This window comes from Apodemus sylvaticus, chromosome 16 (assembly GCF_947179515.1).
Source record: "Apodemus sylvaticus chromosome 16, mApoSyl1.1, whole genome shotgun sequence".
Taxonomy (NCBI): domain Eukaryota; kingdom Metazoa; phylum Chordata; class Mammalia; order Rodentia; family Muridae; genus Apodemus; species Apodemus sylvaticus.
The window spans coordinates 63,881,904-63,897,916 of NC_067487.1; positions in this window are offsets into that span (position 1 = coordinate 63,881,904).

Genomic DNA, 16,013 nt, shown 5'->3' on the forward strand with positions numbered 1-16,013 from the left:
CCAGGCTGTTTGTATAAAGCTTGAGTGTGCTACAACGTCACCAACTGCTTTAGCCACTGGACATTCAACGCAGGTGAGTGCTTACTTAGTGCTGCCGGGCCACCTCCAGATTGCCTGAGTATCACAGAGTCTCCCTTAATGTCTGCTCTGCAGGGACGATAGTCAGCGTTCTCACTTGTAATTTTTCCCAGGAGTGTGGAAAGGATCAAAGCCATTATGCTTCTTAAACACAGAGACATCTTAGAATGTCTACGGGATTGAGCACACTCTGTCCCAACAGAATGGAATTACAAATTAGGACAACAAGCACAGGCAGGTGTCCCTACTACAGCAGCAATGTCATCTGCCTTGCTCTTGTGGCTTAGTGTCTCCTCCATTTAAGAGGAAGTCCTAGACACTGGGCAAGCAAGGCTGGGATAGGGACAGGGACACACTTGTCACTCAGCGTCCTTACCATCAGTAAACAATGTCTGCCATCTCTTCCCCAGCCACGGCTAAGTCCATGGCTGAGAATAGATTCAAGAATAAATAGTACATTTCCTTGTTCATCTTGTCCTCTGTAGTTCAAAAAGAGCTTTTATGAAAATCTTCATGTTGTTTTTAAAGGCAAGAAGGCTCTGTGCGATGCCTCAGACAACCTGAGGAAGCACTGGGAATGCTATTTTCTCACTGAGAGAAGTGGGTCACCTTCTCTTCCATGTGCAGCTGGCATACTGTCTGGCCACATACCTGCTCGGACACCTATTACGACAGCAACCCACTGGCTACCTTACCATGCTGACTGCTATGAGACATATAGGAGAACCAAGTTATAAACTACAATCATGTGTCCGACTAGATGCAGTGACATCAAGAAGCATGGCTCAGAGGGCTGAGCAATTTGCCCACAGACTCTACTTCAATAAAATCCGCTCCCAAAAGATTGTGTGAGAAGTCCTGTTCACAGCCAAACCACTGAGTATAACTTGTGGCTCCACTCAAATATGGGCAGAGTCCATGGTCTGGACTAAGAAACCAAACAAGCCAGGTAGAAGTAAATCCAGTGTGCGCTAGGCAGCTTGGAGTGAGGAAGACAAGCAATTTGTTATCAGCAAAGAAGGGAGGCTGTCTCTACTTGTGTGTATCTGGTAAGCACATGAAAGAAAGCCTTGGCTGGGGGTGTATGTTTTCTTCCTAATATTTACAATACATTTCTACTCTTCCTTCAGAAGAAAAAGAAACAACGTGAAAAGTGGTCACACAGGAAGACTCTAACATCTTAGTATTTAAAGGTGACAAGCTACAGGTGAACACACATGGTATAACTGAGTCTCCTTGTTCCATCCATAATCAAACTCATGCTCAGAAACAAAGCAAGTGTGGCTTTGTCACTGAGTTCCATGGGAGCCACAAAACTTTGGGGGCAGTTATAGGAATTATATCCATTCAACACTTTTTCTGTGAAAAGTAGTACCTTGGGTTTCAGATAATTTTTACATATCAGACTTAACACAGAAGTCTACTTTTCCACAATACTTTATGCAAGCTAGGCAAGGGCTTTACCATTAAGCTACATCCCCAGCCTCATACACTATTCCTAAAAGTGGACACCAAAAGTATGATCATAATTTCTTTTTAAAACATACTTATTTATTTATTTTAAATGCATGATTATTTTGCCTATATGTATGCCCATACACCACATATGTGATCAAGAAGAGGAAGTCAGAGTCCCTGGGATTTGTGTTAATACAAGTCCTTGTGAGCCACCATATGGGTTCTGAGAATTGAATCCTGGTCCTCTGGAAGAGTTCCTTCTCTTCAACTTCATGTTCATAATTTATGTCCTGGTTCATTTTATTTTGCTGTGAAACAACAACAACAACAAAAACCTTGGGGAAGAAGGGCTTTATTTGGTTTATACGTTATAGTCCAACTTGGTGTGAAGTGAATAAAGTCCCGAGTTAATTGTGCTACTAATACGAGTGTGGCCATTACCTCAGATGCATGGGAATGGCCAGGCCCCTCCCTGGTCAAGTTCAGAGGAATGACAAAACCTTGCTGTCTTAAGTTAGGGTTTCCTTTGCTGTGAAGAGATACCATGACTAAGGCAACTCTTATAAAGGACAGCATTTAATTGGGCCTGGCATACAGTTTTGGAGGTTCAGTCCATTATCATCATGGCGGAAAGCAAGGCAGCATCCAGGCAGACATGGTGCTGGAGGAGCCAAGGGTTCTACATCTTGGTCTGAAGACAGCCAGAAGACTGACTCTTCCACTGGGTGGAGCTTGAGCATAGGCCCTCAAAGCCCAACCCCACAGTGACTCACTTCCTCCAACAAGGCCATACCTAATAGTATCATTTCCCAGGGGTCAAGCATATTCAAACCACCACACTTCCCACAAATGATTGGCCTTTAGCTAAAGCCAGTATGTGCAGAGACTATTATCACAGTTTTCTCCTCTTAGATGGCTTCAACCCATCTACTCCCCTACAGAGTTTATCTGGCCCATCTCCTCCTCATTGCCAATCTCCCCAGTTAAGGGAACCCCTAAACTGTGCAGGAAGAGACATCAAGGCAGGAACTGAAGCAGAAACAGCAAATGAAGGCCACTTACCTTAACTACCTCTGACTTGCTTAGCTCCTTTTCTTACACAGCTCATAGTAGGCTGGGCATTCCTAAATCTATTAGGGATCAAGAAAATAACTCACAGATACTCCCAGGTGAATCTGATCAAGGCAATGCCTCAACTGAAGTTCCCTCTTCCTGGGTAGCTCTAAAGTTTATATCAAGTTGACAGCTGAAGCTAACTATTGAAGTGGAAATTTCTGGTTTCTTTGGAGTCTCAGTTGTGTTGGGTGATTTTTTTTCCTGGAAGCCCCCCTATGCGAGGATGTTTTGCTGAAGCAGACACATGTGAAATGGTGTGTTACTGAAGCAGCAGACATGTGAGAGGATGTTTTGCTGAGAACACATGGTGTTTTTTCTGGAAGCTGTCCTGTAAAGGGGAATGTGATGTTTTGCTGGAGCGCATGCTTGAAATAATATGTGGTGTTTAGAAAGAATATAAATATAACCCCACAGACAGCAAGAGGATGCTCTTGCATTGGTCCGCCTTGCAAACACTTTGCTGGGCTTCACTGATGGTGCTCTTTAATTGGTATGCCTTGCAGCACTGTGCTGGTCTTCAGTGATCTTTGCTTGTAACTTGGTTAGAGACTAACTCCCCATGGAATTTCTCATGGTATTCCGGCTGCTTCTTGCCACTTCTTTTTTTTTGGGGGGGGGGGGCGAGTGGGTTGGGTTTTTTTTTTTTCAGACAGGGTTTCTCTGTGTAGCCCTGGCTGTCCTGGAACTCACTCTGTAGACCAGGCTGGCCTCAAACTCAGAAATCCGCCTGCCTCTGCCTCCCAAGTGCTGGGATTACAGGCGTGCGCCACCACTGCCCAGCTGCTTCTTGCCACTTCTGCAGACTCTTGCCAATTCAGCAGAGCCTCGTGGTTTCTTCTGGATCGAGCTGCTCCTGCTGATTCATATTTCATGATGCTATTGAAGTGAACTTCTGGTATCCTCACACTATTGAACTGGACTGCCATTATCCAGACAACAAAGATTGAAATTGCCCCAGAAAACTACTTCTAAACAAGGCCGGGCAGTGGTGGCGCATGCCTTTAATCCCAGCACTTGGGGGCAGAGGCAGGCAGATTTCTGAGTTTGAAACCAGCCTGGTCTACTAGTGAGTGCCAAGACAGCCAAAGATACATAGAGAAACCCTGTCTTGAAAAACAAAAACAAAACAACAACAACAAAATAACTACTTATAAACAGGTTCACACTCCCCTTGTCCTTTTAACCATCTTCTTCCTCTACTTTTGGTCAGTAGGCTAGAAGGAAGGTTAAAGCATTAAAGAACCCTATTTAAAGTAGGTTTTGAAAAATCTAAGCCTACAAACTATGACAACTACTTTGAACAGGTGAAGACTGCAGAGCTAGTGTGCTATAGTTTGAAGAAATGACCCCCTCCCAAATGCCCATGTCCTAAAGAGTCTGTAACTAGCCATTAGGTCAATGGGCACCTGCCCTTGAAGGAGACAATGGGGCCTCACTCATTCATTGTCTTCTTTGTTTACTTCCCTGCTGCATATCTGCCACTTTTCTCCCAATAGGCCAAAATACCCGAAATGAGCAACTGAAAGAAGGATTCCTCTTACCTCATGGTTTGAGAGGAAATAGTTCAGAGTGGTGGGATGGCAAGAAGGTTGGGAAGATGGTGGTGGGAAACCATGGTGGTGGGAGTGCTGGGGCCAGAAGTCATGGGAGCACAAGGTTCCTGATTACCTGACACCAGAAGTCAGGAAACAGAGATTTCAGGCCAGAGGCAAAGCTGACCTATAACTTATCACAGTCCTCCCAGGAACCCACTTCCTCCAGCTGGGCTCTATACCCTATAGAATCCACAAGCTCCCCAAACAGATGTGCACCCTGTGTCACATCTCATCACAGGGCCCAAGGCACTGAAGCGTGTCAAGTGGCACACCCTAGTCATCCAAGCATTTGGAATATGGAGGCAAGGGGACTGCAAACTTGAGGCCAGCCTACACTATATAGTAAAGCCCTGTCTAAAACCATACAGCATTAAAGCCAAATAACCATGGACTGAACATCTGTAGTTATGAGCCACAATGGCTCCCTTTAGGTTGGCTATCTCGGGTATTTGTTACATCAGCAGAAAGCTAGCTAACACACAGCTCTGTGCTAGCTGATGTTGTTAGTAATAACAAAGAATTCTCCTCCCCTCAAATAAGAGGCAGACAGGCAGACGTAAAACAAACAAGATTAGAACAAAAAAAAAAGCCTACTTCTAGTTCTTGTCTTGGCCTGGAACAGGAAGAACAGAAGGATAGAATATTATTACTAAAACACTTTAATAACACACTTAAGTCAGGACTCCACAGTTCTTGGACCATGAACAGATAGTCTAAAACTCCAGGCAAGCTCAGGAGTATATAGAAAGGATAAAAACAAACCAAAACCCACAAAGAACAACAACAAAAAACAAACCTCCAATGCCAGCTGTCTGAGAGAAGATTCTAAATTCTAAATAATTGAGGCACCCTTCAATGCCACTTACTGTACACACATTCATGTACACAAATGTGAACTGTCTGATCATGAACTCAGGACAGTGGCAGTCACTGCCAGAGGTAGGTCTAGAAGAGACATTCCATCTCCTTATTCCTCTTTGCAGAACTGGGGACACCTGCCTGTCCTGCTCAGCAAAGCCCTTCCTACATGCTGCGATGAGGTCAGGATTAAGGGGAACTTCAAGAGTCTGAGGCAGGCATCAACAGTTTTCAAAGTCCTTAGATGATTCCAGAGGGCACTGTGCAGCTGGGAACTCTACGTTGAGAATTCTCAGTAATAGAGGTAATAGGTCCAGTTCTGTTGAACGAGTCTAGGCCTTTGTCAGTGTGAGAGGGACAATGTTTTCTGCAGCAACGAATTAATCCATCTTTCCAATCAGTTGAAGTCACACTTCTCAGGAGTATACAGACTTCCAAAGCGTGATGAGGCATAAATGCTTAGCAAAGGATTTGCCCTTGTTTAAAACAGGGTCTTGATCTATAGCCCACACTGGCTTTGAAGTTACCATCCTCCTCCTGCCACAGCCTCTTGATCTAAGGATTACTGGTGATTTTTATGTTTAAAAGTCTTGGTGGCTTAGGAAAAAATTACCTCCTATGGGCTTGAGAGAGTGGCTCAGTGGTTAGGAGTACTTAGCAGTCCTGAAGACCAGAGTTCAGATCTCAATGCTCACTAACCCACCTGGCTTCCAAACGCGCCCACGACTCCAGCTCAGAGAAATATGCTTTTCTGGCCTCCTCAAATGCACAGGTGTGCACATCTGCATACACAGGTGTGTACGTACTCAGATAACTGCACAGACAAAAATGAATAAAGTAAATATTTTTAAAAGGAAGGAGGAGGAAGAGGAGGAAGAAGAATCAGAGGAAGAAAAGGAAAAGGGGAAGAAGAGGAGGAAGAAGGAAAGAAGAAGGAAATAGAGAGGAAGAAGGAGAAGCAGAAGGAGAAGAAGAAAGAACGATCTTCCATTTGGTCTTTTAATTATTTTTTGTGAGCCTTCAGGCCCTAGGTGGTACATGAAGGCAAAACCTCTCCACCAAAAAAAAAATCTCAAGTTTCTTGGGAAATATTTGAATTTGGAACTTCAGCTGTCAAGTGAGATGGCACATTGACTGAGTGCCTATTGCTATTTAAATCAATGTAGTTTTATGCACCTCATTATAAAGGGAACAGCCCAAGTTTCTAAGTTTAATTTAAAAGAAGAAGAAGAAGAAGAAAGTTGAAACTATATTTATCGAGCTGAAACATGAAAAGGATCCAGTCAACTTTCTTTTGGGTTCAAATAACTCTCTCTTTGTCATCTGTCACTCCTCCGTCAGTTAAATTCTGGGGATAAATATGCACCAAAGTACGGACTGTCTGTGGTTCTCTGTAGTTCCTGGGGAATAACAGGACATCTGGGCAAAGACCAACAGATTGGTCATTTTTAACTACATCTCTTTCTCACATTTCAATAGAAGGGACAGGTACATGGTAAAAGTCATTTGCTAAGTCTCAGATTTCAATTGATTTGTGAGAAAGGGGGTGGTGGCCCAAACCTTACTCTGCTTCTATGGCTAATGCAGTTTCTTCTTCTCCTTGCTTAGGCCTTGCATGTGAACTATAGAGACAAGGCTGCAGACAGTATATAGGTGTTTTAAAGAACTCTACCATCACAGAAAACTAAGCACCAGGATTGAGAGTCAGGAGTCAAGGTCAACTAAACCTGACACCTACGGTTTTACCATGCGTAGGTAGCTTTGTGTTTGGAGTAAATAGAGGTTTGGTGGTATTGGGGGTGGGGGTGGGTGGGAACCAACACTGAGAACTGAAATAGAAGTCAGCCTAGGGCAGGATTCCTCCTCAGACCAGGCTGGGCCTGATTCACACAGTTCTCAGTGAGTTCATGCTCCCAGACAAAACAGGCAGCACAGGCTGCGGGGCCAAGGGTCACTCCTCCGGTCCTACCACATGGAACCAGAGTGCGACTCCTGGACATCGTCCTTTAGGCATCTTTAGAATTGCTTTAGTTTGCCTTGGCTTAGTACAGCCCAGACTTGATTTGGGCTTCTGATCTTTCTGCCTCCCAAATTAGAAACTTATATGTAAGAAAGAGAAAGCTGGAGCTGGCAAGATGGCTTGGGTGGTAAGACGCTTGCTTTGCAAGTCAAAGGATGCCCAAGGCTCACTACCAGCCAGCGTAGCCCAATTGTCAACTTCCCGGTGAGTGAAAGATAGTGCCAAAATTAAAGTAGACAACCCCTGAGGGACAAGGACCAACACTGGAGGGTGCACACACACACACACACACACACACACTCATAGGAGGGGGAGGGAGGGAGGGAGAGCTGACTGTAAGGGCTCTTGGCAGGGGGTAGCATATATGAAAAATGGAAAGGAAGCTTCTGTGGCCTCCAGCGCAGGCAGATCCCTGCAAATGCATTTTTTGCAAAATGCCTTTTAATCGGCTTGTTTTTCATGGGTGACATACTAGCCCATTTTAAATGGGAGAAGAGAAGCTGTGTAGAGGAATACCCGTGCAGTCCTCAGACTCAGGATGCTGAGGCAGAGGGATCAGCAGTTTCAAACAAGCTCAGACCGCACAGTGAGACTCTGTCTTTAAAAATAATAATAAAATGAAATAAACGGAAAGAGAAAAGGGGCTGAAATTCGGTGTATTCCCTTATAACAACTCTTAAAGGTCTTCATGGGAGAATCGTAAACAGATGCAATAGGCAGAAGGTATCACTATGACACATTACAGAGCCGTGGCATGTTTAAAGGCACAGCAAATGACTACCAAATCCTTTTACTGAAAGCCCCCCAGACACAAAGAGTTTTCTCTCAAAGTAACAAAGACCAGTTCTTCTTCAGTGATTACCCTGCTAGAGCTGGCAAGACTTACTAGCCAACAGCCCAGCTTGGCCACAAACATATACATACTGGTTTGATCCTGTTAACGTGGAGGCTTGGCATTGCCTTTTAAGCTTTGTCACGGGTTGTCACTGGACTGACTGCTACTGCCTTTCACTGTTCTAATTGGATATTAGTTCGCTTATGGGACAGAGTTGGGAAGAGCTTTTGCCCAGGTGACTTGTAAGAAAATAAAATAAGCAGATGTTACGCATTCTAAAAATTACTGCCAGGATTTTATAAGCGGTTAGAGGCTGCGGTGCTCTGAAAACCCTGCCGGAATCGCAGCTTAGCTGTGAACAGAGCAATCACATCACTCCACTCAAGCGGACAGCGCCAAATGCTGCACGGTTCTCTTTTTTTGAAACATTTACTCACCCCAAGCCTGGCAGAGATGGCTCAGTGGGTGAGGCACATGCGGCACAAGTGTGAGGACGTGTTTCAGATTCCCAGAACCGGCAGAAGGCCAGGTGACCTCACAGTAGGAACACCTATCTGTGCTCCTACTGCGAGATGGATGGCAGAGAAAGAAGAAGCCCGAGGTTATTGGACCAGGTGGCTTGTCCAGGGCAGCAGTGGACAAGAGCTGTGTTTCCAACGAGATAGAAGGCAAAGACTGATGCCCGAGGTTGGCATGTGTACACACACTCGCATGAAAATACACACACACACACACACACACATCAAATAAACAAGCAAACAAACAAACAAATAACCTTTAGTCACCACCACACATGCAAATATAAAAAAGAGAAAACAAAGAATTCCTGTAGAAGGGAATGCTCACACTGGCTCTTGGACGGTCCGATCCCCTTTACAACTCTTTCTTACATAACCCACCCACATAAGAACTCTTCTGTGTCTTAGCTGGGGTTTTATTGCTGTGAAGAGACACCATGACCAAGGCAACCCTTATAAAGGCAATCATTTAGCTGGGGCTGGCTCACAGTTTCAAAAGTCCATTATCATGGTGGGAAGCATCGCCAGCGTGCAGGCACACATGGCGCTGGAGAAGCGGAGAACTCTACATCTTGATGTAAAAGCAGCCAGGAAGGGACTCTGATTCCACACTGGGCAGAATATGAGCATTGGAGACCTCAATGCCTGCCCACACTATGCCGCGTTTCCTCCAATGAGACCACACCTACATATATAAAGCCACGCCTCCTAACAGTGCCACTCCCTATGGCCAAGCATTCAAACACAGGAGTCTACAGGGCCTAACCTATTCAAACCACTACGAAATCCTTGGCTATACTGAGTCCTGCCTGGGCTCCAGGATGCTATCAAAATAAATAAATAAGCAAACAAACAGCACGTGAAGAAGAGGGAAAGAGTTCCAGGGAATATAGGGAGAGCTTGTGGAGTGCTGCACTTGTCTGAGCTCTGTGAAGTAGGCTGAAGACAAAAAGCAGTGTTGAAAACCAGTGTCTTCCCTAAAGCGACTGTGCTGGGTAGGGTCAGCTGCGTCACTTCCCCGCTTCTTCTGTCCTAGAAGCGCTATCCTGTGAGCTTTGCAGCATAGACTCTGATAAGTTCTAGTGTACCTGTGAGCAGAATTATCTCAACCCTTCTAAACCTGAAGACAGGAGATGGTCAAATCTCCCTTTTTCCTGGGTCGCCCTTTTTTGGTCTGCCACAGAAGGTGTCATGGTTAGAGTCTGGTATGTCCCCCACAGGCTCATTTTGAGAATTTGACTCCCACAGTTTGGCTGCTGAAGCAAAAGTAGGGGTGAAGCTTGAGGGTTATAGCCAGGCCCTCCTTCGAATCCTGCCTCCTGATCCACCAGAATGTCACCACCTGGGCTCCGCTAGCAGAGGTGAGGCCATCTGCATACCTTCTCCACAGGGATGGGCTGTACCTCCTGACAGACGATTCAAAAGGAGGTTGTCATTCACAAAGACTCATGCAGTCGAGTTACAAAAATAATAATAATCTTATGGTTTAATTAAGTTTGCAGTTTTCTATTGAGCTGCACACATCTGTCTGTGAGTTAGAAATTAAATCTTCTCTCTCTTGGTCCCCTTCCATCAGGTGTTTCCTTACAGTGTTGGGAAAGAAATCCAGAGGGCAAATGCCCGGTCCGGATGGGCCAGGTGCAATTTCAGCCGCCGCCTCACCTCAGACTGCTTCCTTCTGCCCTGACCCTGAGCTGTCAACTACAAGTATCTTCAGAAGATCCCTTCAGAAGGACCTCTGAGGCTGGAGACACTCCCTGAATGGCAGCTGGCTAACAGTGTCCACCAGGCCCTTCAGAACTCCTCAGCCTTTGGACTTGGCTCAGGGAAGGCTAGAGAAACGATCAGTAACACTTAAGTATTGCATTTGCCCTCATACCTTGAGCCCAACCTGCCCCCGGCAAAGGATGCAAAGGGCCCAGGTACCTGCCGTGGTGAGCCACCCTCGCTCACTTGCAGAGCCTGTCTTGGACACTTTTCTACTGCTGTGATAAAACACCGTAACCAAAGCAACTTAGGGAGGAAAGGGTTTAAGTGCAGAATACAGTCATAGCCCACTGTGAAGACTTCCCGGCAGCAACTCAGGGCAGGAACCTGGAGGCAGGTACTGAGCATGGTCCATGAAGGACTGCTGCTTAGGAGCTCACCCTTCCAGGCTCGCTCAACCTGCTGATTTACACAACCCAAGACCGCCTTCCTAGGGGTGGTACCAACCACATCCGGCTGAGCCCCTCCCACATCGGAAACTGCCTCAAAGACTTGCCTGTGGAACAACCTAATGGAGCAATTTCCTCCTGGATTATAGTTCCCATTTCCCACAGACGTCAAGCTGACAAACAGACCAACAAACAAACAAACAGACCCCAAGGCTGAAAAGGGCCTCCTCGCGAGTGTTGGAGCAGCCCTGGCCAGCGCTGTCCAAGAGAACCAATTGCCCCTTCCCCCCAGCAGCTTTGGTCAATTGGAGCAGAACTGGAAAGAGCCTCTGTTCTTCCCAGTCCACACCAGCAGATTCCTTCCTTGTTTGGGGCTGTGTTCTCCTACCAGTCAACCAAACGAGGAAACGGATCTCTAGGCACAGATGGACGATGGCACAAACCGTGGCGTTTAGGATGGTTGCTTCCCGCCTCAAAGAAACAAAGAGAACACCAAAGTGTACTGCAATAGCTAAAAGTTGAACGCTAGATGCGGTGAGAAGAGGGCGATACGGGACTACTCTAGATCACACGCCCGCACGGCTCGCAGATGCTCGCACACAGGCAATGTCGCCGCCGCCGCCGCCGCTACCACCGCTAACCTAGGTTGAGTGGGTTCTGACACCACACCGAGCTGCAGTGTGCTCTGTGAAGCTCTGATGGCTGGACTCCTCCTTGGCATCTGGACTTGCTGTCCTTTGCTTTCTTTTGCTCCGGTGTTAAACCCAGGGCTTTGCACGTGCTAGGCAGACACCATACCTGACCTGGTACTGACCTGATTTGGGGTCCTGAAGTCCTTCTGAACCAGCGTTTGGGTTTTTCTGAGGCTTTTTTAATGGACGTGATTGATGACACGTTGGCCATCGCTACTCAACCTCACCTACGGCACCATCTCTCCCTGGATATCTAGGGGACGGGCACAGCCCTTACTTACATCCTGCCTTGCTCTTCCTGGGACCAGACTCTGTCCCTGAAACTACACAGGGGCTCCCAGCTCCCAAGAGGCTTCACTAGTGCACAAAAGAGCTTCATTTCACACCTGTGAGTCCAGGCACTTAGATGGAAGACCAACTATGTGCTTCACAAAGTCGCAGGGAAAGTTTTCTCTTTTCAGGACACGGTGTGCATGATGTTTTGTAATGCGGTGACGTGTTGCAGCGGGAGGGGGTTCCTTAGCGGCCCATGCTGAGGCACACGCCCCCAGGTACCAGCTATACAATGGGGTCTAGTATAAAATGAAGTTTATTTGGGGGCATGAGAATCAGGGTGAGAAGGGATTATGGGAAAGGAGACAGGAGGACAGAAAGAGAGAGAGCGAGAGAGAGCAAGAGAGAGAGAGAGAGAGAGAGAGAGAGAGGAGACCGGCTGGGAATGGGAGAGGCAGGAAGAGAGAGAGGCCAGAGAGAGAGGCCAGAGAGAGAGAGAGAGGCCGAAGAGTCCTTCTATAACAAGCCAGGTTCCGGTATCTGACTGTTGCTAGGTAACTAATGGGCGGAGCCTAGATGAAATGCTAACAGTGCACACATGGTAATAGAGACACACGCATTATGCTTTAGTGGACTAAAGGATTTACACCAAATCTCTACAAGACTCCTTTTACTTCCATATTTTTTCATAATATTTTGGCTTGAGCAGTTTATCTATTTGGGATGATTAACAGATTTCTCTTCAGAATAGTTAGGTTTGCAGCAATACGAAGTAAAGAGTTCGCTAACAGCCATTTTTACCTTACTCCTCTCTCCGTGGACACCGGGTCCACAGTGGTACATTTTTTACAATCTACATTTGTAACAACCCAGGCATATCACTATCACCGCCCTCAGGGTATACCGGGTCTAGCTCTTGGTGTTCTGTGTTCTATAGGTTTGGACCATGCATCCATCCACCAGTGTGTATCGTTCAGAATAGTTCTAGCAGGGCTGTGGTGGCGCACACCTTTAATCCCAGCACTTGGGAGGCAGAGGCAGGCAGATTTCTGAGTTTGAAGCCAGCCTGGTCTACAGAGTGAGTTCCAGGACAGCCAGGGCTACACAGAGAAACCCTGTCTCTTGGGGAAAAAAAAAAGAATAGTTCCACTTCCCCAAGGACCCTATCCTCCTCCTCCTCCTCCTCCTCCTCCTCCTCCCTAGCCACAACATACCAGATACAACTTTTTCTTGTTCTCTCCCTCACTGACAAGTCTTCACTCCCGTGCTGCTCTAGGCCAGTCTTGGTGCCTGAACCTACTCACATCCACCTTTAACCTTCAGAATAGCCCCATTCATAGACACTTCATGTCTGCGAACCCTTTTATTGAGATATTATAGTGAGAAAATATTGTCTGTAGATTGACTAGTAGACCTCATTCACACAGCATAGCTAATTTCCATTTTGAAAAGGATGTTGGTTGACTCTCCTCAGTCTCGAAATGGCTCTCAAGAAGACTGCCACCCACAGACACAAACCCCCAAGCTTTCTTCTGCTCTCTCTCTTTCTAACTTTCAAATATATCAATTATTTTAAAATTCCTAGGTTCGCTCAAAATGGTTCCCTCTGCCAGCATATTCCGTCGTAGTAGCTGATGGACAGAGTAGTTAAAGCTCGCCCTGATCCAGGGCAATCTCAGAGGGAGCAGATACTACTCTTGGAACTTTGCTTGGTCAAGTCTACTAAAAGCCTGGGCTTACCTCTGAGGTCACAATATTAGGCCCGCTCCTGGGTGGGGGAGGGGCGGGTCTCAGCCAGTCCGCCCCCCAACACTCTCTCACCAGTCGTTGTAAAATAACTTAGGGGTAAAACAAGTGATCCGATAAGCCAGCTAAGGATTGTTAAAAGACTTGATGAAATTCCAACTGCCTCTCCCCAACAGCAGCCCCCCATCTTTGCCCAGATAAAGGTTCCGGTTGCCAAGGAAACCGGACTAAAGAGCTAGACAGAAACTTTGTCTCCTTTGGTTTCTCAAGACTCACAAAGCAAGGCCGGCTGCGAGGGAAGCTGGACGCGGCTGTGGTAGATTTATGGTAGATTTATCATTTACTTAGCAAAATTGCTTTTGATTCAGTCACGCCGCAGTGTACAATCCTCCCCTCCTCTAAGTTAGGTCTTGAACCTAGAGTTTTCCAGTGTCTGACAAACAGCAAGAAGCTTTGAAATTCATTGTCTCTGATTAAATTCAAGTGTGGGACAGATGGCTAAGTCTGAGTACGTGTCAGACAGGCAAAGCACTTAAGATTTGCAACAGGCAAGGCCAGGAATTAGCTGTTAAGTTTTTGCATGTATTCATATGTTCATGTGCACCGTGAATGTGGCTGTAAACCTTATTTGTGTTTGCACTTTATTCAAAAACACTCCCAAACAAAGCAACTGCTCTCCTGGTGCCAAGCCAGATGCCCTCCTCTCAAGTCCCTCAACTCAAAATCCATTTTCCCCCTGCTGTAGGAATTAGGTGCACTTTATATACGAAGACATTCAGGACAACAGCAGCAACCTTCTGAACTCCCTAGCTTGTCCAGAACCCACAATTTGATCCTCACTTCTTTTCTGGGAACTGGTCTATTGAGATATTTACTTATTTTAATGAGCAAACATTTATCTATTGAAAACGGGAAGGGGGGGAAGTAGCCTCAAGCAACCACAACTCATTCAGAGCTGTCACACACAGCAAGGGAACAGGCCACTGCCACTGGCAGAAACTCAAAGGAAGCCAAATGGGAAGGTTTTATTGTAGGGGAAGAGAGAGAGAAGGCTGGGGTTGAATGGAGGCTGTCAGCTTTGGGAGACAGCAGGTGGGCCCACTAGATGCCCGTCAGCATCCAGTGGTGGTGATTGGTTGGAACATATATGTGTTTTTTTTGGTTTTTGATTTTTTGTTTCTTGAGGGATGTAAACTTTGGAAGTTATCAGTTATTAATCAAGAACTAGCCATCTGAGGCTCTCTCTCTCTCTCTCTCTCTCTCTCTCTCTCTGTGTGTGTGTGTGTGTGTGTGTGTGTGTGTGTGTGTGAGAGAGAGAGAGAGAGAGAGAGAGAGAGAGAGAATAACCAGGAGCATTCATCCTTGTTTTTTAAGATACATCTCTAACTAGCTTGGTGTTTGTCAAATCTGTGAGGCTGATGACCAGCAAGTCCCAGGAATCCCCCTGCTCCCAGCTCCCCACACCCCTCTTCTTGAGTCCCCATGCTTACACAGCAAACACTTGACTAACTAAGCTATCTCTCTCCAGCCCCATTTGAAGCTACTTTTTAACAGGAGTATGTGGCTTTCTGGACCAGTTCTAGACATTCTTCTTCTTCTTCTTCCAACAGGCTAGCTTTCTGATTGGTAACTGAGTTTGAGTTAAGGCATTATCAACCTCCTAGGGGTCCCCCCTCTCCACCCCACCTTACCCCCCATAGCCTTATCTCCAGGGCATCCATTGTGAGGATTCTTTGGAGACATGGCAAAGACACTTTGCAGGTGTTTCCTCCTCCTCACGCCAGGCGGGCTCACTCTGCTGGCCTCTTCAACCATCTCCCAAGCCCATGCTTCTGGACACGACAGCTCAGGCCAGCCTGAGCTCCCACTGTTAGTACAGTGACACCTGAACATTATGGAGAACCTACTATGTGCCAGGCACAAGCTTAGTGCTTCCCTTAACTTCAGCTTCGCTGTTTGCACCTGTTGGTGGTGCCTGGGTTAGGACAGAGGAACCAAGGCTGCGGACGGCTTCTGTGTGCGCCGAAGCCAGTGACCGTCACGCTCATCACAGACAGTATCCCCAGCTCATCATGTCACCCACACGTCAACAGCACTGTGGCCCACAGTGGCTCTGCTTCTACCGTAGTGGATAACCTGGGCTCATCAGTTGTCGGTTCTCTTTTCTCCCTTACTGGTGAAATCAGTGCAACTGGCTCATAGGGAAGGGTTTCTATCCCTAGCCATTCATCCATCTTGGTAAAAGTTCACGTGACTTAGTTCTTGCCAAGAGATTAAAAGTGACCCATGTAAGCCTATTAGGCAACTGTTAGCGTCCAAAGAGAAAAGGAACATTCCCTCAGGTGCTTTCCATCCACTCTGACTCCCCAGAAAGGAGATAGGGTTCTGTGAGGTGCAGCTGCCATCCTGCCTGGGAGAACGAAGTCTAGAGAATCACATCAGACTCCTGACAGCACCCCCTGGTGATGTGCCAGGCACCACTGGCTTTACCGCTGTGGGCAGATTGCTACCACTTCTGCAGACAGAAGTCGTTGAAATGTGTGTGTCTGAGCCGATTCTGGTGTCTGAAGGTGAGAGATTAAAATGAAACACCTTCACATGTCCACTTGTCCCAGCTAAGGCACACACACATACACACACACACACACACACACACACACACACACAA